Consider the following 27,493-nt stretch of genomic DNA (forward strand, 5'->3'; position numbering starts at 1 on the left):
GCAAGATGCTGAGTTGAAGTATGAAGAAAAATGATGCTTTGAGTGACGTTGTTTCACAGAACACAGAGTGGCTGTGTTTATGATCCCAAATCTATAGGAGACTATATTCAGAGCAGTGAACAGAGAAGGAAGTATGTGTGAGTGGAGAAAGAGATTCTATATTGGTGTGAGTGTGTGAGAGAGCAGAGAGAAAGAGGAGTATATGGTTACGTATCTGAGAGTGTGTGTCTCTGTGAGAGAAACAGGAACGTGTGCATACCTATGAGGGAGAATACAGAGTAGGTCCGTCTGTGTGATAGAGAAAGAGGAGTATGTGTGAGAGGATACAATCTGTGTGTATGGTGGAGTTTCAAATGGGGTGAAGCAAGTGGAGCAAAAGTCCATGATAGGTTGAAGCTGGAAGAGATTTAGGCAAAGGTGTGTAGGCCAAAAGATGGAAGAAGTGTTAGTGGCAGTGTGAAGGTCTACAGGTGTTGTTGATAGAGGTATTAAGGTAAATATCAGAATCTGTAGTAGGAGATGGGTTGGGCATCTATGCTGCTACACAGGCCTACTGGAGTCTGTGCTGTGAGCTGGACCTGAATGGGGGAGGGTGCGGGGCATGTTTGTGTGCATGTCTATTTATGTGTGGCACTGAAAGAGAAAGAGGAATGTGTATGTGTCTGTGAGATAGAAGTGCACATGTTCTTGTTTGCCTGAGAGAATGGAGTCAGTGTATGAGTGCACCTGAGTGGGAGAAACAGGTTTTGTGTGTCTGTATAAGACAGAGAGTTGGGGCATGTGTTATAATTCGGGTCAGAAACTTCAAGGTGTTTTATGAAGCCCATCTGGATAATAGTTTTGCTATTTGTTTTTGGCTAGGCTGTGATGGGATGCTTCACTTTAGGTATGATTCAACTGACCCACTGAGGAGCATTTATAAAACAAAGTTTATTGAAGTATACTTTTAATATGTACAGGAAGAAATTAGCAATAACTTTTATCAATTACAGACAAAAAGAAATCATAATATCGTACAACCCTTAAGTATCCAAAATCTCTCAACAAACTTCCCTGTACAAAACCCTTAATATATGTTTAGCACAGAAAATACAAATGCTGATGTGATGCTGGAATTTAGTCCTTTGGATGGCGAATTGAAACTCTGACTTCCCGGCCTTGTAACTTCTAGCAGCCCTCTTGATATACAGACAGACCAACTTGAAATCAAAACAGCATCCCAAACACAAAGAGCGAGAGAGAGAGACACTAGGCAAGCCAAACACCAACAACAATTTTTTACTCCAGGAAGGCAAAAAGCCTTGCTTCCAGCTAGCCAGCATAATTTCCAATATTAGGGAGAGAGACAAACACTGCTTTTCACTCTGATGTCCACCCCCTTCTAAACTAAAACTGAAAATAAATCCTTAATATTTCTGAGGAGAAACCAGACCTGACTTTGACTTGTCAATCAATCTTTTCTCTCACAATGCAGGGTTATAAAAGATTCCAGAAATTACCTGCCCAGAGTTAAAATAAACAAAACCTCATTTAAGCCACTGAACCAGCAATAAAATGACTTTAACCAGACAGCCTGGCAACAATAAAACAACCAAAGTTGTTTAACTACAGAGAACATGACTTAAAAATCAATTTCTTATCGGGACACTAAGGTCACACATGTGAGGCAGAGAAAGAGGAGTGAGCGAGAAAGGGAGAAAGGTTCTATGTGCATGCATGTGTAAGTGTGGAAACAGAATTAGAAAGAAGTGAGTTTACACGTGGGAGACATGTGGAATGTGTGTCAATATCTGTGAATGCCTGTTAGATAGAAGTGAGTACATGTTGTGTAAAAGAGGAGAGAATGGGCAGAGTGGGTGGGCTCTCTGATTGACGTCTCTCACAGCCAATCCAAATATTTCTGGAGTAACAGGAGTTTCCTGAAGCTTGGGAAACTGACCGGTGAAACGGAGGTGAATTTGAGCAGCAGATCAGGTGGGGATTTAAACTTGTCATTGTCCCATCTGAATGAAACATCACTTATTGCAGCTGCTGTCTCAGTTGCTCTGGTAAATGTTTGACAGAGATTTCTAGTGTGGGAGTCACATTCTTCATCCTCAGAGGCTTTCAAACTGACAACATCAGTATGGGATGTGTAGCCTGGGATGTGTTTGACAACAGATTAGAAGAGGAAGACCCACAGCATCCAAGGCAGTGATGGGATCAGCACATTGTGCAGGAAACAGCGGACACTGGAGAGGTCAGAGCAGGTACTCAGTAATTTACTCCCCTTGCTCTCCTCCTCATCTCGATCTCCTCTCTCTTCACTTCTTTTCTAACTCGGCACTCTCTGCCAGTCACCATTCCACTTTCAATCTGTTCCACGCTCCCTACTTTCAATCTGTTCCACTTTCCCTACCTCTCTCATTTCTCATTGCAAATATAGGGAGGGAACCGGCCACGGAGCCATGAAAGCAAGCTCAAAAACCTCATTAAAACTAACACTGAACTTTCCTGGGAAGAGTGAGTTATTCATCCTGTTTTATTCCTGACAGACTGTTAGAACTTTGCCTAAACAATAGAACTTCCATAAGTGAATGAAAGCAGAATGGTTAATCAGCAGTACTGATTGAAGACAATCCCTTAAGATGTCCATTCCAGCTGACACCAGAAACTTAACCACCTTTCACAGCTTCAGGTACCCAGACACAAAGACAACACTGACACCTGCAGCTCAAAACTAGTTACACTTTAAATCAAATCAAACTTTCTGGCTGCAAGTTTACACGGGTGAAGCATTCTGTACATGGCCTTGGGACTCAATCCCTTAGAAACTGAATATAAGAACAAATATAAATTGTGAGCCATAGCTTGGATAGGACTCATCTCTGAGTCAGAAAGTCGTGGGTTCAAGTCTCACCGAGGGAGGTCCTACACTCTCAGAGGTACCATCTTTAAGATCAATTAAACCAAGGTCCTGTCTGCTCTCCAAGATGAATGTAAAAGATCCCATAACATGGATTCATGGGACCTGTACAGGTCAGGCAGGCTACACATAAACAGAGTCAGCACCAATTTCCTCACAGGTTGAATGGCTGGTCCTATTGGGGAAGTTTTAAACTAAATTGGCAGGGGTACGGGCAGCAGGAAGACACAGTAGAAGGAAACACCAACATTGACAGAGTTTTGGGAGAGGCAGATAGCACTAGAATGAGAAATAGAGAGATAATAACTGGATTCAGAATAAGAGGGAAAGTAATAAATTCTATCTGAAATTTACAGTGCATGTAAAGGCTACAATTCTAAAGGAAGCGGATGAGCAGAGGGACCTTGGAGTATATGTGCAAAATCATTGAAGATGGCAGGAAGTCATAGAAATCATAGAACCCTACAGTGCAGAAAGAGACCCTTCGGCCCATCGAGTCTGCACCAAACACAATCACACCCAGGCCCTACCCCCATATCCCTACGTATTATACCCACTAATCCCTCTAACCTACGCATCCCGGGACACTAAGGGGCAATTTCTTAGCATGGCCCATCCACCTAACCCGCACATCTTTGGACTGTGGGAGGAAACCAGAGTACCCGGAGGAAACCCACGCAGACACAAGGAGAATGTGCAAACTCCACACAGACAGTGACCCAAGCCGGGAATCAAACCCAGGGCCCTGGAGCAGCAGTGCTACCGTGCCACCCTATGTATCACATAGCAGCCTGAGCTTTATCAATAGGACATATAGTGCATAAACAAGGAAGTAACATTAACCCCATAAACAACAATGGTTCAATCCAACTTGAGTGCTGTGTCCAGTTCTGGGCATCACACTTTAGAAAAGATGTGAAGAGATTACAGAGAGTGTCGAAAGGATTCATGGGAACAATAGGCAGCAAGTGGTTAGGATCTGGAATACACTGTCTGAGTGTGTGGTGGAGATAGATACACAGTACAGTGAGTGGTTAAGGGCAGCATGGTGGCAGTGGTTAACACTGCTGTCTCACAGCACCAGGGACCTGGGTTTGATTATGGCCTTGGGTGACTATCTGTGTGGAGCTGCACATTCGCCCTGTGTCTGTATGGGTTTGCTCCCATTTCGTCACAGTCCAAAGATGTGCAAATTAAGTGGATTGGCCATGCTAAATTACAGTTTAATGTTCAGGATTGTGTAGGTTATTTAGATTAGCCATGGTAAATGCACAGGGTTGTGGGATAGGAAGGGGAGGTTGGCCTGGCTAAAATGCAATTTGGGAGAGTTGGTGCAGACTCGATAAGCCAAATAGCCTCTTTTTGCACTGTAGGGATTGTATGGATCTGGAATGCATTGTCAGAGTTTAGCGGAGGTAGATCACACAGCGAGTGGTTAAGACCTGGAATGCAATGTCAGAGTGTGGGAGACAGGTCAATCAAGATATTCAAGATGGCACTGTACGATCTGAAAACTAAGAATGTGCTAAGGGGAGAATTCCAGGAGGTGCTACTTGGTGTGAAGACTCAATCACATTCTTCACAGTTGAAAGGTTCCTCCGTTGTGTGATTCCTTTCATATCTCAGGAGGCTGAAAGACACCAGAAAATCTTTTACATAAATCTCACTTGAAGGGTTTCTTCCATGTAGCTGTGTGTCAACAGTATTTGTAACAGATTCACCTTGGGGGTTAAGAAATCCTTAGAATTCCTTCCTCAAACATCTCTGCATCTTTATCTCTCACCCTTCCTTTACAACAGTCTTTAAATCCCACATCTTTGACCATATTTTTGATCATCCCCTTCTAACATCTTCTTCTTTGTCTCGGTAGTAATCTTTCTCTAAAACACTTTGGGATTATTAACGATATTAAAGCACTCTGTAAATACAAGCTGTTGTCCTCTCACATTCTCTCCAACCTCAAGGTACTGACCTGGAGTGCAGAGGGTGGACATTAAGTGGCCTCTAGTGCTCTGTTCGAGTGGTCATTCAGCATGTGTAGACCCAGACAGTGAATGTTGTGAGACAATGGAGACTCACAGCCAAGACACAGTCTGCCCTCCCCTGACTTCCCAGCTGTGCTCACTGATGAGCAATGGGATTCCTGGCTGATTCTCCCTCTTCATAGACCAAAGATGCTGAGGCTAATTGAAGTCCCTCCATTTCTACCCCAGGTGCTTGTGCTGACAGATCAGAAGCTGAAGCCTTTCTATCCACTGAGTATTTGGTTGCCGCCTTGGTCAGAGTGAGAGTCAGTGAGTGACATGTACCTGACGCTGCACTGAAAGGATGCTGAGTTTATACAGGAACTTCCATACATATTGATGTCTTCTTTCAGTGACGTGGGTTCTCTGATGTTCCAGGAGATCCAAAAACTGTGTGAAGGTTTTATTACAGAACTCACATACATAGGATTTCTCCCATATATGTGTTGATGGACCAGCATATGCACTGTGTGAAAGCCTTGTCACACACCTCTTAGCTGAATAGCTTGCCCCACTTGTGAACTTGCTGGTGTTCAGCGGGTTAAGAAAACGTCAGGATGACTTTATCTTAAATCTGATACTTGAAGAGTTACTCCCTTGTGGATCCTCTGATGTACAAGGAGAGTTGATGAGTTTGTGAAAGCTTTATCACATAGCTCACATCGGAAAGGTTTTTCCCCTGTATGGATGCGTTGGTGTACACGGAGGGTTGATGATCGTGAGAATGATTTATGGCACACCGTGCACATGAACGGTTTCTCCCCTGTGTGAATGCGCTGGTGTGCATGGAGGTTGGTTAGCTGTGAGAATGATTTGTTGCACACCTCACACGGGAATGGTTTCTCCCCAGTGTGAATACGTCGGTGCTGCATGAGTGTTGATGACTGTGTGAATGTTCGTTCACACACCTCACATTTGAAAGGTTTTTCCCCAGTGTGAATTCTCTGATGTGTCAGGAGGTGGGAGTATTGGGTGAAAGCCATTTCACAAACATCACACCTGAAGGGTTTCTCCTGTGTGTGAATGCTCTGGTGTATCAGGAGCCTTGTGGATATTGCAAAAGCTTTATTGCAAACCTCACACTTAAAGGGTTTTTCCCCTGTGTGGACTGTCTGATGGCGCAGGAGGTTCGATGACAATGTAAAGGCTTTATCACAAAACTCACATGTGAAGAGTTTCTCTCCTGTGTGAATGTGGCGGTGTGAACGGAGAATCGATGATCGTGAGAAGGACTTGTCACAGATTTCACAGGTGAACGGTTTCTCCCCTGTGTGAATGCGTTGATGTTTGTACAGTGTCGATGGGTCCGAGAATGATTTGTCACACACCTTGCATGTAAAGGGTTTCTCCCCTGTGTGAATGCGTCGGTGCACCTGAAAGTGAGATGAGCGCAAGAATGACTTGTCACACACATCACATGTGAATGGTTTCTCCCCAGTATGAATGCGTCGGTGCTGCATAAGCGTTGATGACTGCGTGAAAGCTCGGTCACACAGCTCACACTTGAATGGTTTGTCTTCCATATGAATGCTCTTCTGATATAGATGAAACAACAGGTGTTCCTTGTTCGTTAGGAGATCTTATGAGCCTGTGGTTACTTTCTCAGACACCTCACACTTGACTACCCTTCCACATGTAGCAATGAGTCAGTGGTTCATGAGGCTTGATGAACGATTAAAGCTCTCACCACACCCGAAGCTTTTCACTCCTCTTTCCAGCCTCACCCTGACCAATCACCCACAGATGAACCTTCAGAAAGTTTGGTTTTCATGGAAAGTTCCACACCACTGACAAGTTTCAGATCTGATGATATGTCAAAAGCTCTCCTGACCCAAACAATTTCCAGATGATTATTTCACTGCCTAACTCTCTACTGAGGAACGGTGTGAAGGGACTGGATGTCTTCCCAGGTCGTGCTGTTGTACCTTTGCTGATGGTCAACATGTATCTGTGAAGTCTATCCTCTGTATTCTGTGCTGTGTACAGTGCAATCCTTCTGTAAAACAGGAAAAAGAAACATGATTTCCTCCAACTCCCTCTCCTCCTTTATCAAGGGGCTGCTATTCCTTTGTGGGGACCAGTGGTACAGTGGTTAGCACTTCTGCCTCACAGCATCAGGGACACCTTAGAAGACTTAGGAGCAGGATTAGGCCACTCAGCACATCGAGTCTGCTCTGTCATTCAATCATGGCTGATATTTTTCTCATCCCTATTCTTCTGCCTTTTCCCCATAACCCCTGATCTCCTTATTAATTAGGTTCAATTCCAGCCTTGGGTGACTGTGGAGTTTGCATGTTCTCCCCGTGTCTACATGTGTTTCCTGAGTGCTCCAGTTTCCACCTATAGTCCAATGATGTGCCCATTAGGTGGACTGGCATTACTAAATTGTCCCTTAGTGTCACAAGATGGATAGGTTAGGGGGTAAATATGTGGGGTTACTGTTTTAGGGCATGGGGTACGCCAGGGTAAGGTGCTCTGTTGGAGTCAGTACAGACTCGATGGGCCAAAAGGCTTCCTTCTACACAGCAGGATTTCTATGATTATTCCTCCCTTGACTGTCACTCACCCTCCGTTTCCAGCAAGGACATTGGATCGTGGCCAAGGGCAGACAACAAGGCTACTTTCTTTCCTCCACCCAAACCCCCATCTTCACAAGCACTGTGAGGGCAATAGAAAAGAGAGTTGAGCAAAGTGTAAATAGGCTATCAATTCACTTTGAAGATATATAATCACTCAGTTTTAACCTTAAGGTATTTGTTTTCAGATTTAAAAAAAAACACTCGGGAGAAGTATTAATTCAGTGGTGATTTTGAAATTTCTCCCAGTGTTTTCCGTAGAAGAAAACACACTGGACAGGAAGTGCTGAAAGCTAAGGAAAATGTTGCTTGAGTGCAGCTGATTGAAGGGCTCTGGTTTATCCTGGAAATTAGATACACTGCACTCACTCAAAAAAAATCCTAAATTCAGCTATCAAACACAGCACTAGAAAAAACTTCAAATTCAAGCCCAAGCTTTTGGGAAAGGCCGAGGCCTTCAGGTAAAATCTTCAAAGAAGGCATTAAAAGATATTTCAATAAATGTATTTCTGTCTCTCCCAGATAATTATACTTCACCTTTTCATATTCAGCAATGACCCATCAACAAAACTCAGCCTGTAAATCAGAAGGGAAATGCTTCCAATGAACACACTCAATATCCAACACACAGCTCCAATCAAACAGCTCAGCACAAAGCACCGAATAAACAGGTTTCTCAGCTGAATCTTCTCACACAGCATAAGGGGCATTTCCACACCTGATTCCCCACAGGATAGTCAGACTGCCTGAACATTAGTGTGGATATGATGCAATGTAATTATTATAAATTCTGCTCCTTCACTCACCATCTCCTGACTTGGTTTTCAGTCCCTACAGGAAGTGAAGCAGCTGTGAAAGAGGAAGAGGAGAGAATGGGCAGAGTGGGTGGGCTCTCTGATTGACGTCTCTCACAGCCAATCCAAATATTTCTGGAGTAACAGGAGTTTCCTGAAGTTTGGGAAACTGACCGGGGAAACGGAGGGGACTTTGAGCAGCAGATCAGGTGGGATTTAAACTTGTCATTTCCCATCTGAATAAAATCTCACTTATTGCAGCTGATGTCTCAGTTCCCCTGGTAAATGTTTGACAGAGATTTCTAGTGTGGGAATAACATTCTTCATCCTCGGAAGCTTTCAAACTGACAACATAAGTTTAGGATATATAGCCTGGGATGTGTTTGACAGCAAGTCAGAAGAGGAAGACCCGCAGCATCCAAGAAAGTGATCACATGGAATGGTGGGATCAGCACATGTACAGGAGAGAGGGATAGAGAATGTTAAGAGAGTGGGGAAGCACACCAGTTGTTGGCATAGTGTCTCTGTGTGAGCCATTTATGAAATGGTTCAGAGAGAGGTGGGACTCATTCTTCAGGATGTGGGACATGAAATAGTAATCTCAACCATGGAAGGAAGGGATAGACCTTGTCTCTAATCATCTGACCATCTAATCATCTGGTCACTCATCTTCCCCGAATATGGGTGTGATGATCCAGTGTGAGTGACATTAACATGGAGTATTCTCAGTCATTACACACTACAAAGAGAGAAACTGTTTTCTGTTCAGGGCGTTGAATCTCCTCAGGTCACATGAGCGTTATCAATTACTCCCAACATCTTGGGGAAGCAACTATTCCTTCGGGCAGCATGGTGGCACAGTGGTTAGCACTGCTGCCTCACAGCACCAGGGACCCAGTTTCAATTCCCGGCTTAGGTCACTGTCTGTGGAAATTTGCACATTCTCCTCGTGTCTGCATGGGTTTCCTCCAGGTACTCTGGTTCCTTCCACAGCCCAAAGATATGTAGCTTAGGTTGACTGACTATGCTAAATTGCTCCCATAGTGTTAGGTGGACTAGTTAAAGTACATGCATGTGGTTATGGGGATAGCGGCTGGGCAGGATTGTGGTCAGAAAAGACCCAATGGGCCAACTGACCTCCTTCGGCATTTGGGATCTATGAAAACCCCAGCGGCCTCTGCTGCTGCTCTGAGTGTTGTGTACAATTTAATGACATCATTTAGTCTCATCCTATTGCTCCTCTTTCCTTCTCCTCTGTATCTCTTGTTGCTATCTTTCCATTTTCACTCTCCAATCTGCCTTCCTCTTACTCCCTCCTCCTATCTCTCTTCTTCTTTTCCGTACTTCTCTCCACTGCTTTCTCCCTCCTTGTCCAGTATTAGAAAGATGAGAGGGATGGAAAGAAAATTCACCATTTTAAACTCTATCACAAATGAAAAAACAAAGCAGAAATTATGTACAATATTATTGAGGCAATTATCATTCTCTGGGAACAGGACTTAAGAGCAGGAGAACGCCATTCAGCCTTTCAAATCTGCTTTGTCGTCCAATAAGATTATGGCTGATTAGGCTATGGTTATGGTTTCGACTAAACTTTCACATCGACCCGTGTAACTCTCACCTTTAATGTCTGCCAAAGATTTGTCTTCAGGAACCGAGGAGTTGAGAAGGGTTTTGAGTTGATGTGTAAAGGTGAGTCTTTTTTCCTTAGGGAAATGTTCTGCTTCCTGTGAACTGGAAATTCTAAACCCATTGATGAAGAAAGTATACTAGCTCACAGTGACATTAATCAATATATTGTGTACAGGACTCTTACTGTAGGTTCCTGAATGTTTCAGTCAATAGGAACACACCATGCTGACAAATCAGATAGTTTGGTTTCAGCTTAAACCATGAATTTATTGTGAGTTATAAATCTATACAGGAGACAAACACCAACACAATATTCAGCTTACACCAAATTTTGAATCACCCTAAACTAGCAAAGCATTTGAAAATGACTCAAGATCTATCCCAGAAAATGAAATAAATGTTGGAAGAGTGTAAAGTGAACATAGCACACCATTATTACATTAAATTGTGATAGTCTGAGAGAACTCAGATCTGTACACTCACCTCCACTCTCTCATCATAGTCAGGATAATAGTCCTCCCAGACAGAAGAGTACAAACATTACCCACAGTATCAGTCAAACACCCGTCACCTGAAGAGGATCTTTCTATAATTCATATCACCAGCTAAAGCAAGGTCTGATTCTAACCCATACCCACTCCAGAGAGCAGGCTCACTTTAATGACACACTCTCACATCAGGGAAAACTCTCTCAGAATACTACTGACGTTTCTTTAAAATCCCTGTGCTTTGGATTTGCTCTTAATTCCGATGGTCAGAAATGACACCGAACTTTATTGACACAGGATAGAACTCATATGCATCATACAAATACATGCAAAATTGAAGAGACTGAGAGAGGTTTGCAAATGCATTGTAAAGTGGACAACTGCACAGCACTCATCAACAAACTGCAGATCATGTGTATCTGTGGTGGTCAGTTTAGTTTTGGCATGGAGGTAACCGACGTAAATGAGTTTCCCATCGAGATGGTATTTAATACTGACACCAGAAGACAGTTGATTGTTGATGAGGTGAATAATCACTGTCAGATCATAAATAGAATGGGGATTATCACACAGCCTTTCTTAATACCAGTCTGGATTTTGAAGGCTTCTGTTTCAGATCTCCCATTCAAGACAGTTACAATCGTATCAGGATTGTGATGAAGTTTCTTGGACATCTAACTCGTTGGGAGTTTGTCTCCTGTGTGGGTTCACTGATGTTTCAGGTCTGGAGACCTTATTGCAGAACTCACACAATAGGATTTCTCCTCTGTATAAATATGCTGATAGAGCTGGAGGTCCACTGACTGTGTGAAACTCCCTGTCACACACCACATTCCACGATGTTTTCTCACCAGCGTGGATCACCTCGTACTTCAGGTGATTGGAAGAGTGGGTGAAAGCTTTGTCATAAATATCATATTGGAGGAATTTCTGCAGGTGTCCCAGGAAGTCAAAGTTATCAAGAAATCTTCACTACAAATCCTATAATTAAAGGATTACTCCCTCATGTCACCACACTCACGTACCTGGAGATTTTTTTGACTGAGAGAGAGTTTGGTCACACATCTCCCACTTGAAGGGTTTCTTGCATGGATCCCCTGGTGTCTCAGGAGGTCAATCCCATATGGGTTTCATAAGGTTCCAGGCTTAATAATTCACAATGATTGAATTTCTCTCCTGTGTGGATGTGTGTGTAATGATGGACCAGAAGATAAGCTCGACACATGGCTCACACATGGGATTTTCTCTTGTGTCAATCCTCTAATGGACTTAGGGCCTCATTAACTGGGAGAATGCTTTGTTGCATACCTCAAATGAACGGTTTCTACGTGTGAATGCGTTGGTGGTTCCGGAGAGTGGCTCGCTGCGAGAAGGATTTATTACACTCCTTGCATGTAAATGGTTTCTCTCCTGTGTGAATACGATGGTGAGCGCGGAGGTTTGCTGACTGTGAGAATGATTTGTCACACACATTGCATATAAATGGTTTCTCCCCTGAATGAATGCGTTGGTGTATGCGGAGGGTTGCTAACTGCGAAAATGCTTTGTCGCACATCTTACACTGGAATGGTTTCTCACCTGAATGAGTGCGTTGGTGTGTCTGGAGAGATGGTGAATTTGAGAATGATTTGTTGCACACCTCACATATGAATGGTTTCTCCCCAGTGTGTTTGTGTTGGTGCATGAGGAATTGCAATGAATTTGAGAATGACTTGTTGCATAAGGCGCATGGAAATGGTTTATCCCCAGTGTGAATGCATTGATGAGCACAAAGCGTGGAGGACTTTGAGAATGATTTGCCGCACACCCCACATTTGAATGGTTTCTCCCCAGTGTGAATGCGTTGGTGTGCATGCAGTGTCGTTAACTGTGAAAATGATTTGTTGCAAACCCTGCATGTGAATGGTTTCTCCCCAGTGTGAGTACGTTGGTGTATATGGAGGTTTGATGATTGTGAGAATGATTTGTTACAGACGTCACACTGGAATGGTTTTTCCCCAGTGTGAATTCGTGAGTGTGCATTGAGGCTCATTAACTGCGAAAATGATTTGTTGCAGATCCTGCATGTAAATGGTTTCTCCCCAGTGTGAGTGCGTTGGTGTGTCTGGAGGTTTGATAACTGCGAGAATGATTTGTCACACAATTCACATGTGAAAGGTTTCTCTCCTGTGTGAACGCGTTGGTGTCTACGGAGGGATGATGAGTTCAAGAATGATTTGTTGCACACCTCACACACGAATGGTTTCTCCCCAGTATGTATGTGTTGGTGCATGAGGAATTGTGATGAACTTGAGAATGATTTGTTGCATAACTCACACGGGAATGGTTTCTCCCGATCGTGAATGTGTTGGTGTACACGGAGGCTCGATGACTGTGAGAATGATTTTTCACATACCTTGCACTGGAATGGTTTCTCCCCCGTGTGAATGCGTTGATGTCTGCGAAGAGTTGCTGAGTCCAAGAATGATTTGTTGCAAACCTCACACTTGAATAGTTTCTCCCTGGTATGAATGCTGTTATGTACATGGAGGGATGATGACCATGAAAATGATTTGTCATACACCTTGCAAGTAAATGGTTCCTCCCCTGTGTGAATCTTCTGGTTTCTCAGGAAATCAGGAGACTGCGTGAAAGCCATCTCACAAACAACAGAGAACAAGAGATTCTCCCCTTGTAAACTCTCTGGTGCCTCAGGACATTTGAAGACACTAAAAATGTTTTATCCAAATAACACACTTGAAGAGATGTTCTTCCATGTGGCTGCCCTTGTGTTAACAGTGGTCACCCTGCATGTTGTGAAATCTTAGGAAGCTGTAGAACATTGTTCACACCTCATATTTGAACATCCTCCCACTGGTAGGAATAAGTCAGTGGTTCACGAGGCTCAATGATTGACTGAAGCTCTCATCACACTTGGAGCCACTAATACTTATGTCCAGCCTCACTCTGACTTATCACACACAACTGAACCTTCAGAAAGGTGGGTTTTGATCGAACCTGCCACACCACTGATCAGCTTAAGACCTGAAGATAAGTTAAATGCTTCCCTAACCCGGCTGATTTCCAGATGATTCTTTCACTCTCCAACTTTCTGTGCTGAGCAATGCTGTGAAGGAACTGGATGTCTTCCCAAAGTTGTGCAGTTGTACTTTGGGTAATGCGGTGTCTATCCTTTCTGTATTCTCTGATGTAGTACAGTCCAATCCCTCTGTAAAACAGGAAAAGCAAACATGATTTCCACCAACCCCCTCTCCTCCTTTGCTGAAGGGGCTGACTTCTCAGAGACTGTTCCACAGTGAATGCCAGTTTATTTTTTACACTGTATAAGAACATAAGAAATAGGAGCAGGAGTAGGCCATCTAGCCCTTCGAGCCTGCCCCGCCATTCAATAAGATCATGGCTGATCTGTCGTGGCTCAGTTCCACATTCCCGCCCTCTCCCCATAACCCTTAATCCCCTCTCTTATCAAAAACCCATCAACCCGTGTCTTAAAAATATTTAGCGAGGTAGCCTCCACCACTTCAACGGGCAGAGAATTCCAGAGATTCACCACCCTTTGAGTTAAGAAGTTCTTCCTCAACTCCATTCTAAACCCCCCCCCCTTTATCTTGATGGAAGATCAAATGCAAGTTCTTTCTTTTTCTTCACTTGACTGTTACACACACTCTGTTTCCAGCAAGGACACTGGTTAGTGACCCGGAGCAGACAACATGGCTACTTTCTTTCACCTACCCAAACTCCATCTTCCCAGGCACCATTAAGACAATGAAAAAGACAGTCTGGTAGAGGGTAAATGGGCTATAAATTCAAGCTGAGCTTGAATAACTGAATTGTAACCATCTAGAAACATTCCAGACTCCTCTCTCAACATCCCTTGTTATAAGGTGTTAGTGTGGATAGAGGATTGGTTGTCTAATAGGAGGCAGAGAGTTGGTATCAATGGGTGCTATTCTGATTGGCAGTTGGTGACTAGTGGAGTGCTGCAGGGATCGGTGCTGGGGCCTCAGCTATTTACCATTTATATAGATGATCTGGAGGAGGGGGCTGAGTGTAGGGTAACGAAATTTGCTGATGACACAAAGATGAGTGGAAAAGCAAATTGTGGAGGGTGTGGAAAGTCTGCAGAGGGATCTGGATAGGCGGAGCGAGTGGGCGAGGACCTGGCAAATGGAGTACAATGTTAGCAAGTGTGAGGTTATCCACTTTGGCAGGAATAATAGTAGGAGGGATTACTATTTAAAGGGCGAAAAGTTGCAGCATGCTACGGTGCAGAGGGACCTGGGGGTCCTTGTGCATGAGTCGCAAAAACCCAGTCAGCAGGTGCAGCAGGTGATGAAGAAGGTGAATGGGATGCTGGCCTTTATAGCGAGGGGTATAGAATATAAAAGCAAGGAGGTCTTGCTGCAACTGTACAGGGCACTGGTGAGGCCACAGCTGGAGTACTGTGTGCAGTTTTGGTCGCCGCACTTGCACAAGGATATTTGGGCCTTGGAGGGAGTGCAGAGGAGGTTCACTAGGCTGGTACCGGAGATGAGGGGGTTAGACTATGAAGAGAGACTAAATAGACTGGGTCTGTACTCGTTGGAGTTTAGAAGGATGAGGGGGGATCTTATAGAGATGTTTAAGATAATGAAAGGGATGGAAAGGGTAGAGGTAGAGAGATTCTTCCCGCTCAGAAAGGACAGCAGGACTAGAGGGCACAGCCTCAAGATAAAGGAGGGGCAGTTTAGAACGGAGTTGAGGAGGAACTTCTTCACTCAAAGGGTGGTGAATCTCTGGAATTCTCTGCCCATTGAAGTGGTGGAGGCTACCTCACTAAATATATTTAAGACACGGGTAGATAGGTTTTTGACAGACAAGGGAATTAAGGGTTATGGGGAGAAAACGGGAAAGTGGAACTGAGCCACTTCAGATCAGCCATGATCTTATTGAATGGCAGGGCAGACTTGAAGGGCTAGATGGCCTACTCCTGCTCCTATTTCTTATGTTCTTATGACCCCTCCCACTGCTGGGTGGGGAAGTCTTCAATATTGACTCCATGGAGTCTCATAGCTTCAGGTCAAACAAGTTCAAGGAAAACTGCCATCCCCCTCCCAACAGATGAATTGAGTACTTCACCATGTTAATCATCACTGGGGAAGTAGACTATGGACAGATTCCAAAATGGGATATCAGTGAGGTGGAACAGCAGGATTGAATTCCACCACAATCTCACAACCTGGAACAGCCCTCATTCCACAATCATCATCAAACCAGTAGGCAGACATGTGAGGAGCAGCACTGGGTAAATTTTAGAGTCCTGGTTTGAATCTGCATCCACCACCCTATCAGACAGTGCATTCCAAATCCTAACCGCACTTTGTGTAAAAACATTTTTATCAAGTCACCTCTGATTCTTTTGCCAATCGTTATCTGTAACCTCCTAGTTATTGACACTTCTGCCAATGGAAACAGTTTCTCTTTATTTACTCGATCTAAAACTCTTCATGATTTTAAACATCCCCAACAAATCTCCTCTTAGCCATCTGTGTTCCAAGGGAAACAATCTCAGCTTCACCAGTCTATCATTGGGAACAATGATAGTACCCTCTCCAAAATTCAGAGATAAGGTGATGGGAGATCTTGGGAGCAATTTGAAAGACAGGGAACATCCAAATCCCAACACACAGACAGAACTGATCATTCATAGTCCATAGATTAATAACCAGCTCCCAATATACAAGTCAACAATAGGAAATCAGTAAGAATTCTCACTCTGCGCCCCCACCCACCCAGTAATTACATCTCTCCTTTTCATATTCAGCAGTGACCCAGCACCAGAGTTCAGCCTGTAAATCAGAAGGGAAATGCTTCCAATAAACGCACTCAATATCCAACACACAGCTCCAATCAAACAGCTCAGCACAAAGCACCGAGTAAACAGGTCTCTCAGCTGGATCTTCTCACACAGCATAAGGGGCATTTCCACACCTGATTCCCCACAGGATAGTCAGACTGCCTGAACATTAGTGTGGATATGATGCAATGTAATTATTATAAATTCTGCTCCTTCACTCACCATCTCCTGACTTGGTTTTCAGTCCCTACAGGAAGTGAAGCAGCTGTGAAAGAGGAAGAGGAGAGAATGGGCAGAGTGGGTGGGCTCTCTGATTGACGTCTCTCACAGCCAATCCAAATATTTCTGGAGTAACAGGAGTTTCCTGAAGTTTGGGAAACTGACCAGGGAAACGGAGGCGACTTTGAGCAGCAGATCAGGTGAGGATTTAAACTTGTCATTGTCCCATCGGAATAAAACCTCACTTATTGCAGTTTCTGTCTCAGTTTCCCTGGTAAATGTTTGACAGAGATTTCTAGTGTGGGAATAGCATTCTTCATTCCCGGAAGCTTTTAAACCGACAACATCTGTGTTGAACGTGTAACCTCGGATGTGTTTAACAGCAGATTAGAAGAGGAAGACTCACAGCATCTAAGACAGTGATGACGTGCAGTGGTGGACCAGAACATGTTCAGGAGAATGGGACACATGAAAGAGGGACAGACGAAATGCAAAGTAATTTGCTCTCCTCCTATCTCTATTTCTTCTCTTTCTTCTTATCTAGGCATTCTCTTCCAGTCATCACTACACTTTCATTCTGTTCTAGGATTCTAACTCTCTCTCACTCCTTAAAAAAAAAGGGAGGGGGAAGCCATGGAGGGATTTGAAAACTAACACTGAATTTTCCTGGGAAGAGTGGGTTATTCCTCCAGTTTTATTCCCGACAGACTGTTAGAACTGTCCCAAAACAATAGAATTTTCATGAGCAAATGAAAGCAGAATGGTTAATCAGTGGTACTGATTGAAGACAATCCCTTCAGATGTCCACTCCAGCTGACACCAGGGATTTTACCACCTTTCACAGCTTCAGAAACCCAGACACAAAGCAGGTCCAACTAGTTACAAATTTAAATTAAAATCAACCTATAGGCTGCCAGTTTACAGAGGGGAAAGCATTGTGTACAGAGCGTCGAGACCTAACACATTAGAAACTGAATCTAATACAACAGAAACATTGTCAGCTGTGCCTTAGTTAGCACTCCCGTCTCGGAGTCAGAAAGTCATGGGTTCAAGTCTCACTCCAGAGTTTTGAGCACTAAGGTTCTTGCTCCAGTGTAGTATTAAAGGGGTGCTGCATGGGTACTATCTTTCAGATCAATTAAACCAGTGTGTCCTCTCAGCTGAATATTTCAGACACAGTGACAGCTCTCCATCGTATAGTTTTCTTGATCTGCTGTTCAAAGTTGCCTCTGTTTCACTGGTCAATTTCTCAAGCTTCAGGAAACTCATGTTACTCCAGAAATGTTTGGATGTGCTGTGAGAGATGTCAATCAGAGACCTTCACCCACAAAGAAGAAATTCTCATTATCTCAGTCTTAAATTGGTGTTCCTTTATCTTGAGACTATGCCCTTTGGTCCTGGACTCTCCCATGAGAGAAGCATTCTCTCAGCATTTATCCTGTGTTGGAGAAATTCCTAATAGGTTAGAGAAATTTCAAATAATCAGGGATTTAAGACACTAATAAAGCAATAGCACCAAGTGTATTGACTTAAGATCATACTTAATAGACAAACAGAGGTACTGTCTGCATAAAGACATACATACCCACAGTAAGATTTCAATAAATGAGATTTGAATGAATATTTCTGATTTAAACATGTATTTTGTATTTTACAGCTGCATACATTTTATGTTTAAAGCAATCTGTACACTTTAGCCAAAAGCAGGTTACAGTAGAGAACAAAGGAATAAAGGCATTTTGAGACAAGTAAAAAGTCTGACAACACCAGGTTTTAGTCCAACCGATTTATTTGATAGTAAACTCACAAGCTTTCGAGGGGACTCCCTCTCCGTCAGGTGAATGGAGAGTTCTGGCCTCGGACAGAGCATATAAAGCACAGACAGTTTAGAGATTACTGATTAGAATGCGAATCTTTACACCTAACCTGCTGTTCAAGTCCTAAAGTGAGCAGGTTAGGTGTAAAGATTTGCATTCTAATCAGTAATCTCTAAATTGTCTGTGCTTTATATGCTCTGCCCGAGGCCAGAACTCTCCATTCACCTGACGGAGAGGGAGTCCCCTCGAAAGCTTGTGAGTTTACTATCAAATAAATCGGTTGGATTAAAACCTGGTGTTGTCAGACTTTTTACTGTGTTTACCCCAGTCCAACGCCGGCAAATCCACATTTTAAGACAAGCCAGACTGTACAGATTGTTCTTTAGAATAATGAATATACATAATGTGCAGAGGAGTAACTGAGGAGTCAGCCCCTTCAGCAAAGGATGAGAGGGAGTTGGTGGAAATTATATTTCCCTTTCCGGTTTTACAGAAGGATGGCATCTTACTACATCAGAAAGTACAGAGAGGTACACATCAGATAGATCCTCATCATTTGACGTAGGGGGCTGAATTAGACTAACCATAGATTTAAGAACACTAACACGACATTAATTTTAGAATGAATAATCTTGGATTATGGGAATGTAAACCAGCCAGGGCTGTTGCCATAGAAGACAGCTCTGCATCATTAACAAATATTTCTCATTTAAAACATGTATTTTGAATTTACAAAATGGATGTGTTTTTCTTTTGGTTATATTTTGTGAAACATCAGTCAGTGACAAAATACAGAAAGAGGGAAGGAACAATAGATTCACTGAAACTAGTAATGCTATCAGCAGTGGTCAGGAACATGATGGCTACTAACGGTAGCCTTATGAATAGAGTCATACAATTCCGAGAGATAAACAGAGACAAGTGAGCAGGCATGAAGAATTTCTCAGGGTTGGACAACAGTCACGTTGGTTCAGTTCAGTGGGAATGATTCCCCCATTTCACTGCCCAGCATATTGCTGGGCAATAGAAGGGAGGTAACATCTGTAATTTAATAACAAATGAAACCCCATTAGGTCTTCATGTGTATTGTTATTGGCTAGTGTTAATGACATGATGATTACTGACTGATTTGAATTAAGGTTTACTGGATAATGCCCACTGGAAAGGTAGGCAATATGATTTGGGGAATCTATAATTGCCTTCACAGGGGCACTGTTCTTCAGACTGATATCCAGCTGCCCACATTCTATATCTTGAGTGCAGGCCTTCCTCATATTCTCCCATTCGATCATTTGGTTAAATAAAGTCACTTCTTCAACACCAGTACACTGCATTTTTGAGTCTTTGTCTTAGCTTTAGTAGCTATACATAGTGTCTACAATTTGGCACTGCGGAGCAGGATGATGTCACTGGCTTCAGACAGCACGACAGGACTCCTTATATATTGACCACCACTATTACTTAGAGGAGCCTCTATCAGGCCAAGAGGATCGTAAGCTGACTGACCTGAATCACTGAGAGAGGTTGTGGGACACAGTGTTACTGAGGGCCGGAGAAGATGTGAAGAACTTGGGGCGCTTAATATGGAGGATCGGGGGTAAAGACCCCGGATCAGTTCGGGAGCAGAGCCAGAGAGATAGCTGCGCCCTAGGGGAGCCATATGAGGGATGGCGAGTCTCCAAAAAGAGAGGGAGCAGCACCATATCAGGTGACGAGACTCCAACAGTGAAGTTATGCTAAGGGGTGTTTAAAAATAAAAAAAGTTCCAGGCAGGGAGGGAGAAGAACAGTGTGAGTCCCAACTGGGCTCAGAGCGGGACTCAAGGGGTTAACAGAAACACAAAGAGAGAGACAGACACACACACACACAATCAAATCAAGCTGTGATCTGGCAGCCTGAGGAGAGTAAGCAAGACTTAATAGAGAGAAAAAAATCCAATGAGAAATTCTCAGAGGGGTAAGGGGGTTAAAAAAAATAAGAGCAGAGATCTGGTTTGGAGAGAGGGCGGTAGTCAGGCTGTGGGTGAGAGCATCCTTGGGAATTGCAGGTGACAGCATAATTAAGACTAATGCAGACACTTTAAAAATCAAAGTCAGATACTAAATTCTTGAATTTCTCATTTTTGGGGCTGATCAGTCTTTTTTTAAAAAAATAAGAATTTGACAAATTTGGGCTGTTTGTATCTGCATTGGTCTAAAAATGGTAAACTGTTGCATCTGAAAAGTTGTAAGTAGGTGAAGAGAGTGTGATAGTCTTTAGCAGGTATGGTTGAGAATCAGGATATTTAAAAGTGATGATAAATCTTATTCTGAATTCATCTTAACAATGCAAAGATAGGGATTAATCTTTGTTTCAGGAGTACGGGGTTTTGATGTGATGGTGTTCAATCGAGAAAATGTACTACGTCCCATTTTGAAACAAGTAGAGAGTTAACCCATTCTGTCCCACACAGAATGGATCTTTGTTTTAAGATTTTGGGGTAGCTTTCAAGTATTAAAATCATTAGCTTAAATCAAAACAGAGGGGAGAGAGAGCATTCAGGCATTTAGTGAAGAGTTATATGAAGGTAGAATGGGAGTGTGAGTTTAATGATTGGCAGATTGGTGATAAGAAAGAAGCGAGAAAAATGATCCAGTGGAATAAATGAACACTTAAAGGAAGAGGTAAGCGAGGTACAGATGAGATGTGGGAAGTGAAGAGACATTATGGAAGTGATGATAATAGAGCAGGACAGGATTAAAGATGGGATTCATTTGGTGAATACACAGAACAATAATCGTAATAAAAAGAGATATTTAGAGGGATTCTAAGAAGTAAAACACAGTTTAGGTGATAGCCATGGATGAAGGAACAAGCTTTTTTTAAAAAAAAAATAAAATAGACAGTAATGGACAGTTGAAAGCTCACAACACTTTTGAGCTTGGGATAATTCTTAACAAAAGATGTTGTTATTTAAGAAGATGAACAAGCAGAAAAAAAGTTACTGCCTAGAATCAAACTGAGGTTTGATTTCTGTTTCAAAGGCGTTATTATGTTATAGAAGTAAGGAATTCCAGGAAAAGAGGAATTCTAGAGGACCACAAGAAGGTTATATTTCATGTGCAAAGACTTCAGAAAGAGGCAAGACAAATATTGGAGTCTTTTAATTAATTATTGCGGGAATTTTGTGGAGAGTTATGTTGTATGTGCCAAACCTTTACAGAACCTGATTAAGGGCGGAAAGGCTTGTAGTGAGGAAGTAGTATGGGGAGACATGGAAGCACAAGCCTTTTCAGATTTGAAACAAGCCATGGCAAGAGCCCCAGCCCTGGGTCTACTGGATCTTACAAAGATTTCACATTTTTGTCAGGAGAGTGATGGATCACAAGCTGCAGTAGTAACCCAATGCCATGGGATAGATAGATTCAATAACCAAGGGAATGCATTGATTAGTAAGAGCTTTAGCATGTATCTCCTGGGCCGTGAGGGTGTCCAAGTCACTTTACCTTAATGGGAAAAGTAATTCTCTACAGCCCACGCAGAATCATTCAGCTTTTAGAAGCAGGAAGGTTAAAAAAGAGTTGGAAAGAATTGAACAGCAAGTGTAGCATCAGTACAAGTCAGGGAAGTCACAAACATTAATGCAAAACAGATACAGGAACAGGCATCAGAGGAAGGAGAAACAGGAATTGAAAAAACATGGAGGGCAGAGAGGTTGGTTTAGCATGTGGAGCAGGGAAGGTAGAATAGCCCCAGAAGTAATATAACAGACCTTATTGGAGGCAAATTATGGGTTAGCACCCACAGGCTAAAGGACTGCATGTACAATCTTGTCAAAGGTGCCTGCAGTGCACCCTAGTGGAATCAGGTTGTCCCTGCAAAGTCAAGATGGGTAATCAAGCATGGCCTAAAGGACCATGAGAAAAATTATAGATGGATTTTACATGGCAAGAGTGCAAGGAAAGACTTATTGCTTGGTAATTATTGATCAGTTTACCCAGTGGGTAGAAGCATTCCCATGCAAAGATGCTACAGCCAAAACAGTGGCTTTGATATTGGCAAATGAGATAAATACCCTGGTGGGATATGCCTCTTCAGTTAGACTCAGACCAGGGAATCATTTTACAGGAAAGCTTTAAGAGAAGTCTGTAGAATATTGAGAATAAAGCAAAGATTTCACATACCAGAGTTCAGGAATGGAAGAACAGATCAACAGGACATTAAGGAACAATATAGCCAATTTTACAGGAAGGAAACAATTGAATGCGAGCTTTGCCTGAAATATTTTTACAACAAAGAGCTACTCCTTCTCGAGGAACAGGGTTAACCCTTTTTGAACTGATGATGGGAAGAGCAATGCACCTCCCAGAGGATGCAATATCAGGTGGGGGAGAACTTGAAATTAGCTAAAGTGTAGTGTTTCAACACATGAGAGAATTAATTGATTGTTTACATTCACTTAAAATACAGATGGTTACCGGACAGCAGCACAGACACCGAATGAAACTAGCAAAGGAGAACACTCTACAGGGGATAAGGTAATGGTGAAACTTACAACAGACAGGAAATCCCTAGGGGTCAAGTGGGGAGGTCCTCAATGTAATCATTGCAAGACAAACATGTGCTCTCATTGAGAAACCCAGGCCACGGTGGTGGTGGTGGGGGTGGTGGGGGGGGGTGGGGTGGGGTGGGGGGGGTGGGGTGGGGTGGGGGGGGTGGGGTGGGGTGGGGTGGTGGGGGGGTGGGGGGGGTGGGGGGTGGGGGGGGTGGGGGGGTGTGGGGTGGGGTGGGGGGGGTGGGGTGGGGTGGGGGGGGTGGGGTGGGGGGGGTGGGGTGGGGTGGGGGGTGGGGGGGGTGGGGGGTGGGGGGGGTGGGGGGGTGTGGGGTGGGGGGTGGGGGGGGGTGGGTGGGGTGGGGTGGTGGGGGGGGTGGGGGGTGGGGGGGGTGGGGGGGTGTGGGGTGGGGGGGGTGGGGGGTGGGGGGGGTGGGGGGGGGGTGGGGGGGGTGGGGTGGGGGTGGGGGGGTGGGGGGGGGTGGGGGTGGGGGGGTGGGGGGGCGGGGGGTGACACTTAACTCAATTAAAACCTTATCTCAATAAGTAATCCTGAAGGGGTAAGAATCAGTAGATCACTCCAGTAGACTTATAATCCTGAACAGGAAGTAATAATGACTCTTGTTTTTTTTCAGGTAGTTCTTTTAACGGCCTAACAAGTAAAACAAACTCAAATTAACTTAGGGACAAATTAAGTGGGGCAGCCCCCCAAAAAGGAAGGGGGGAATAATGACTCTTGTAGTAGCTTGAGTAATATGAATGTGTAGATTAGCAATTTAGGTTAAGTTGCAAGATAATTAAGAGTGGTATGAGAGGGAAAGAGGTAGAAATGATTGAATTGATAAAGAACTAACTTAGTGCTGTGAGGCATCACACTTATGGTTATTTTAGAGTTGTGAGAGCACTTGAAAAAAGACAACCAAGCCCAAGTCACATCCCAGTGGCAGGACAATGGACTACACCCAACATTGATGATAAGAAGACCACATCAAGTGTGTACCATGATTGTAATGTGAGATATAATTAAATTTTGCTTGTTTAACATTGACCAATGGTCATAACTTGTATAAAGGGAGAATCAAGGCAATTTTTACAATGAATGTTTGTGTTTCCATTTTTTCTAGTACTGAAAATGCAGACATTGGCTTAAATGGGACCAGCATCTAAGATCATTCAGCATCTTCATCAGGAAACATAGGCCAATACTTGTATTTGTCACACACATAAGGACATTACATATTAGCATTTTTAAGTTAGGAGGTAAGGGATAGCTTCACAACAGTGAGGCCTGTGCAGGAAGGCTAACTGTATGTAGAGGTACACATTTGTTTCTAATTTAATAGGATCAGTTTCTTGTCTAGATTTAAAGCAGCACCTACGCCAAAAGAAATCTATTGCACAGAGAAGTTGGGAAGTTCTGAGAAAAACTTAGGGGTAAGCAAAAGTGACTATACAGTAAACCCAAGGAGAATGCTATGCCTGAACCCACCCAATAATGACCGGCCATGTAAATACATTGGATTGCTTCAGTGAACCATAATATCCAACTTAAAAATGGTACATTGGATTTGTGGAGATAGAGCCTATGCTTGGCTTCCTTTAATGGAAGAGATCTTGTTACTTAAAGAAACCTCTGTACGTTTATAAATTTTGCTGGAGAGTTATGACAGAAGGAGAATGGTTTTTGGCAATAATATTCCCAATATGGAGTGGTTAGAACAATGTGAGAGATATTTGTGTGCTCTATTGGGAACAAGTTGCCAATACAAAAGTTGCGATGCTCAGTGGTTAGATGGTTGCCACGCATACAGAGGGATTATAATGGCATTGGATTGCATCTTGGCAGCAAGGAGAGGGACATATGCAGTAATTGGATCAGCATGTTGCAATTACATAACAGACAGTTCAGCAAACATAACTAATCTGGTTGTACACATCAAGAAGGAGGTGGGGAAAACTCAAAGACCCTGAACCATTTACCTTGGGTGACTGGCTCTCAAGCTGGATAGATTCTTCGGGAACAACGACCTTAGAAGGGATTATATTATTTTCATTGTGATCTTAGTATTATTAGTAATTGTACACCTGATCAAATATGGAAGTGTACTACTTTCTAAGTCCACAAGAGAATCAGCATCAGGTAGGGTAAAGAAGAAGAGAATTTGAAAGTTGAAATACTTAGTAAGCACTAAGATTAGTTACTTAAATCATTCAATTTAGTGGCCTTAGTTGGTTCTTGGCCAATGGCCAAAAGGGGGGACTGATGTAATGGGGCGAATTAGGCTAATAAACACATAAACATAGATTTAAGAACACTAACACGACACTAACTTTAGAATGATCTTGGATTATGGGAATGTAAACCAGCCAGGGCTGTTGCAGTTGAAGACAGCTCTGCATCATTAACAAATATTTCTCATTTAAAACATGTACTTAGGTGTCCAGATCTCCAACAACCTGTCCTGGTCCTGCCACGCCAATGCTATAGTTAAGAAAGCCCACCAATGCCTCTACTTTCTCAGAAGACTGGGGAAGTTTGGCATGTCAGCTACAACTCTCGCCAACTTGTGCAGATGCACCATAGAAAGCATCCTTTCTGATGTATCACAGCTTGGCCCGGCTTCTGCTCTGCCCAAGATTGTGAACGAAGCTCAGTACATCATGCAAACCAGCCTCCCATCCATTGACTCTGTCTACACTTCCCACTGCCTCAGAAAAGCAGCCAGCATAATTAAGGACCCCACAAACCCCGTACATTCTCTCTTCCACCTTCTTCCGTCGGGAAAAATATACAGAAGTCTGAGGTCACTTACCAACCGACTCAAGAACAGCTTCTTCCCTGCTGCCACCAGACTTTTGAATGGACCTACCTTGTATTAAGTTGATCTTTCACTACGCCTTAGCTATGACTGTAACACTACATTCTGCACACTCTCCTTTCCTTCTTTATGAATGGTATGCTTTGTCTGTATAGTGCGCAGGAAACAATACTGTTCACAGTATGTTAATATATGTGACAATAATAAACCAAACCAAATCAAATCATTCATACTTACCAGATCTTGACAACTTGGCTTTTCCTCCAAGTGAGTTGGGGCTTGTGTCTGCGACGCTGTGAATGAACTCGGGGTCTCACACACAGGCTGAATCCCGGGGTCTCTCACACACACGCTGAATCCCGGGGTCTCTCACACACACGCTGAATCCTGGGGTCTCACACACACACAAAACCTCAGGGTCTTACACATACAAAACTCCAGGGTCTCATCCATGCAAAGCCATCCATATCTTACCCCATCTCTGGGGCTTGGTTCTGCATCCTCCTCTCATTTCTCAGTCCTCATTCAATCTATCCTGGCCAATCCTCACGCACCCAATCCTGGCCTACCAATCCTTTGTATACTGCAACCAAGCCTGACCCCACCCACTCCTAATGCATGCACAGATCAACAAGGTCACTCCTGATCACCCAGCATCGGCTGTTTGGGCAACGCTCTCCCTCTCAGTAAATTCAGCACCAAGAACAGCTCTACATGATTCAGAGACATTGAACTCAGTAGATGCCTCATCATAGAAAGAATGATTCCTTCAATAATGACCTAGATCTCCCAATCTGTGGCTTATCGGAGACCAGTGGTTTGACCCAAGATACGTTAGTACCCTGCACAATTCCCAAATTACATCTGAAATGTTATTTTCTCTATTCCTCCCCAGACCCTTTGTGAATTAGAATGGGAATCTTTGGATAGATCAGTGGGGCTTTCCTGCATGGAGAGCAAAATTCTAGTCTAATTCTTGGGTTACTGCAGAACTGACACCCTCCACCCCTCAACTACCATCCTGAATTCCATCAACTATCCCCACTGACTACCTGATGACTATCCTACTCAGCCCCTCACCCAACTAGGATCATAGTATCCCCACAGTGCAGAACAAGGCCATTTGGCCCATTGAGCCCCCACCAACCACAATTCCATCCGGGCCTTATTTCCGTCACCCCATGTATTTACCCTGCTAATCTCACTGACACTAGGGTCAATTTAAAATGGCCAATCAACCTAACCCGCACATCTTTGTACTGTGGGAGGAAACCCAAGCAGACACAGGCAGATTGTACAAACTCCACAGTGAGCCAAGGCCTGAACTGAACCTGGGTCCCTGGCGCTGTAAGGCAGAAGTGTTAGCCACTGTGCCACTCACCAGGACTATCATCCTGACCAGACCTATTCCCTGTTTGACAACCCACTTGCCAACTCACCAGTGGTTCGACAGAGGGTCATCTGGATTCGAAACGTCAGCTCTTTTCTCTCCTTACAGATGCCAGACCTGCTGAGATTTTCCAGTGGTTTCTTCTTTGGAGATCAATGGACTTTTTGTTCCATCCAATGAAGACACTTTATTTTTAAAACTCCTTATTACTGCAAGTCCTTCCTGTTAATGTTTACACAAAACGCAAACACCACACTCTTTATATTCCCATCTTTATTGTCTTTAGACCTATTGGTTCTGTATACAAAGCTAATCTGAGAAATTTGTTATGTACAGAGAATGTGTACATCAGAGCTTTACATTTTACAATCCGCAGTACCTGAAAAGTGCAAAAAAAAAGAAATCCTTCAACGAACACACTATTCATATATATATATAAAAATCAAATATACAAGCAGTGGG

The 27,493-nt window shown here is 43.4% G+C and overlaps 1 long non-coding RNA gene and 1 pseudogene across 2 annotated transcripts; one reads left to right on the top strand and one right to left on the bottom strand.

The window, feature by feature from the left end:
- Positions 1-5,110: 5,110 nt before the first annotated feature.
- On the bottom strand, positions 5,111-16,638 carry LOC145348227 (uncharacterized; annotated as a pseudogene). The gene is made up of 4 exons (XR_013887924.1): positions 16,478-16,638; positions 11,705-13,627; positions 7,496-7,587; positions 5,111-6,508 (listed from the first exon to the last, which is right to left on the bottom strand). The product of XR_013887924.1 is annotated as an uncharacterized LOC145348227 (transcript).
- Positions 16,639-16,862: 224 nt separating this feature from the next.
- On the top strand, positions 16,863-25,192 carry LOC145348088 (uncharacterized). The gene is made up of 3 exons (XR_013887904.1): positions 16,863-16,969; positions 22,741-22,808; positions 23,714-25,192. It is a non-coding gene; the product is annotated as an uncharacterized LOC145348088 (long non-coding RNA).
- Positions 25,193-27,493: the final 2,301 nt, after the last annotated feature.

The sequence above is a fragment of the Carcharhinus amblyrhynchos genome, chromosome 9 (genome assembly GCF_965287045.1).
Source record: "Carcharhinus amblyrhynchos chromosome 9, sCarAmb.v2.hapA, whole genome shotgun sequence".
In the NCBI taxonomy this organism is placed as follows: domain Eukaryota; kingdom Metazoa; phylum Chordata; class Chondrichthyes; order Carcharhiniformes; family Carcharhinidae; genus Carcharhinus; species Carcharhinus amblyrhynchos.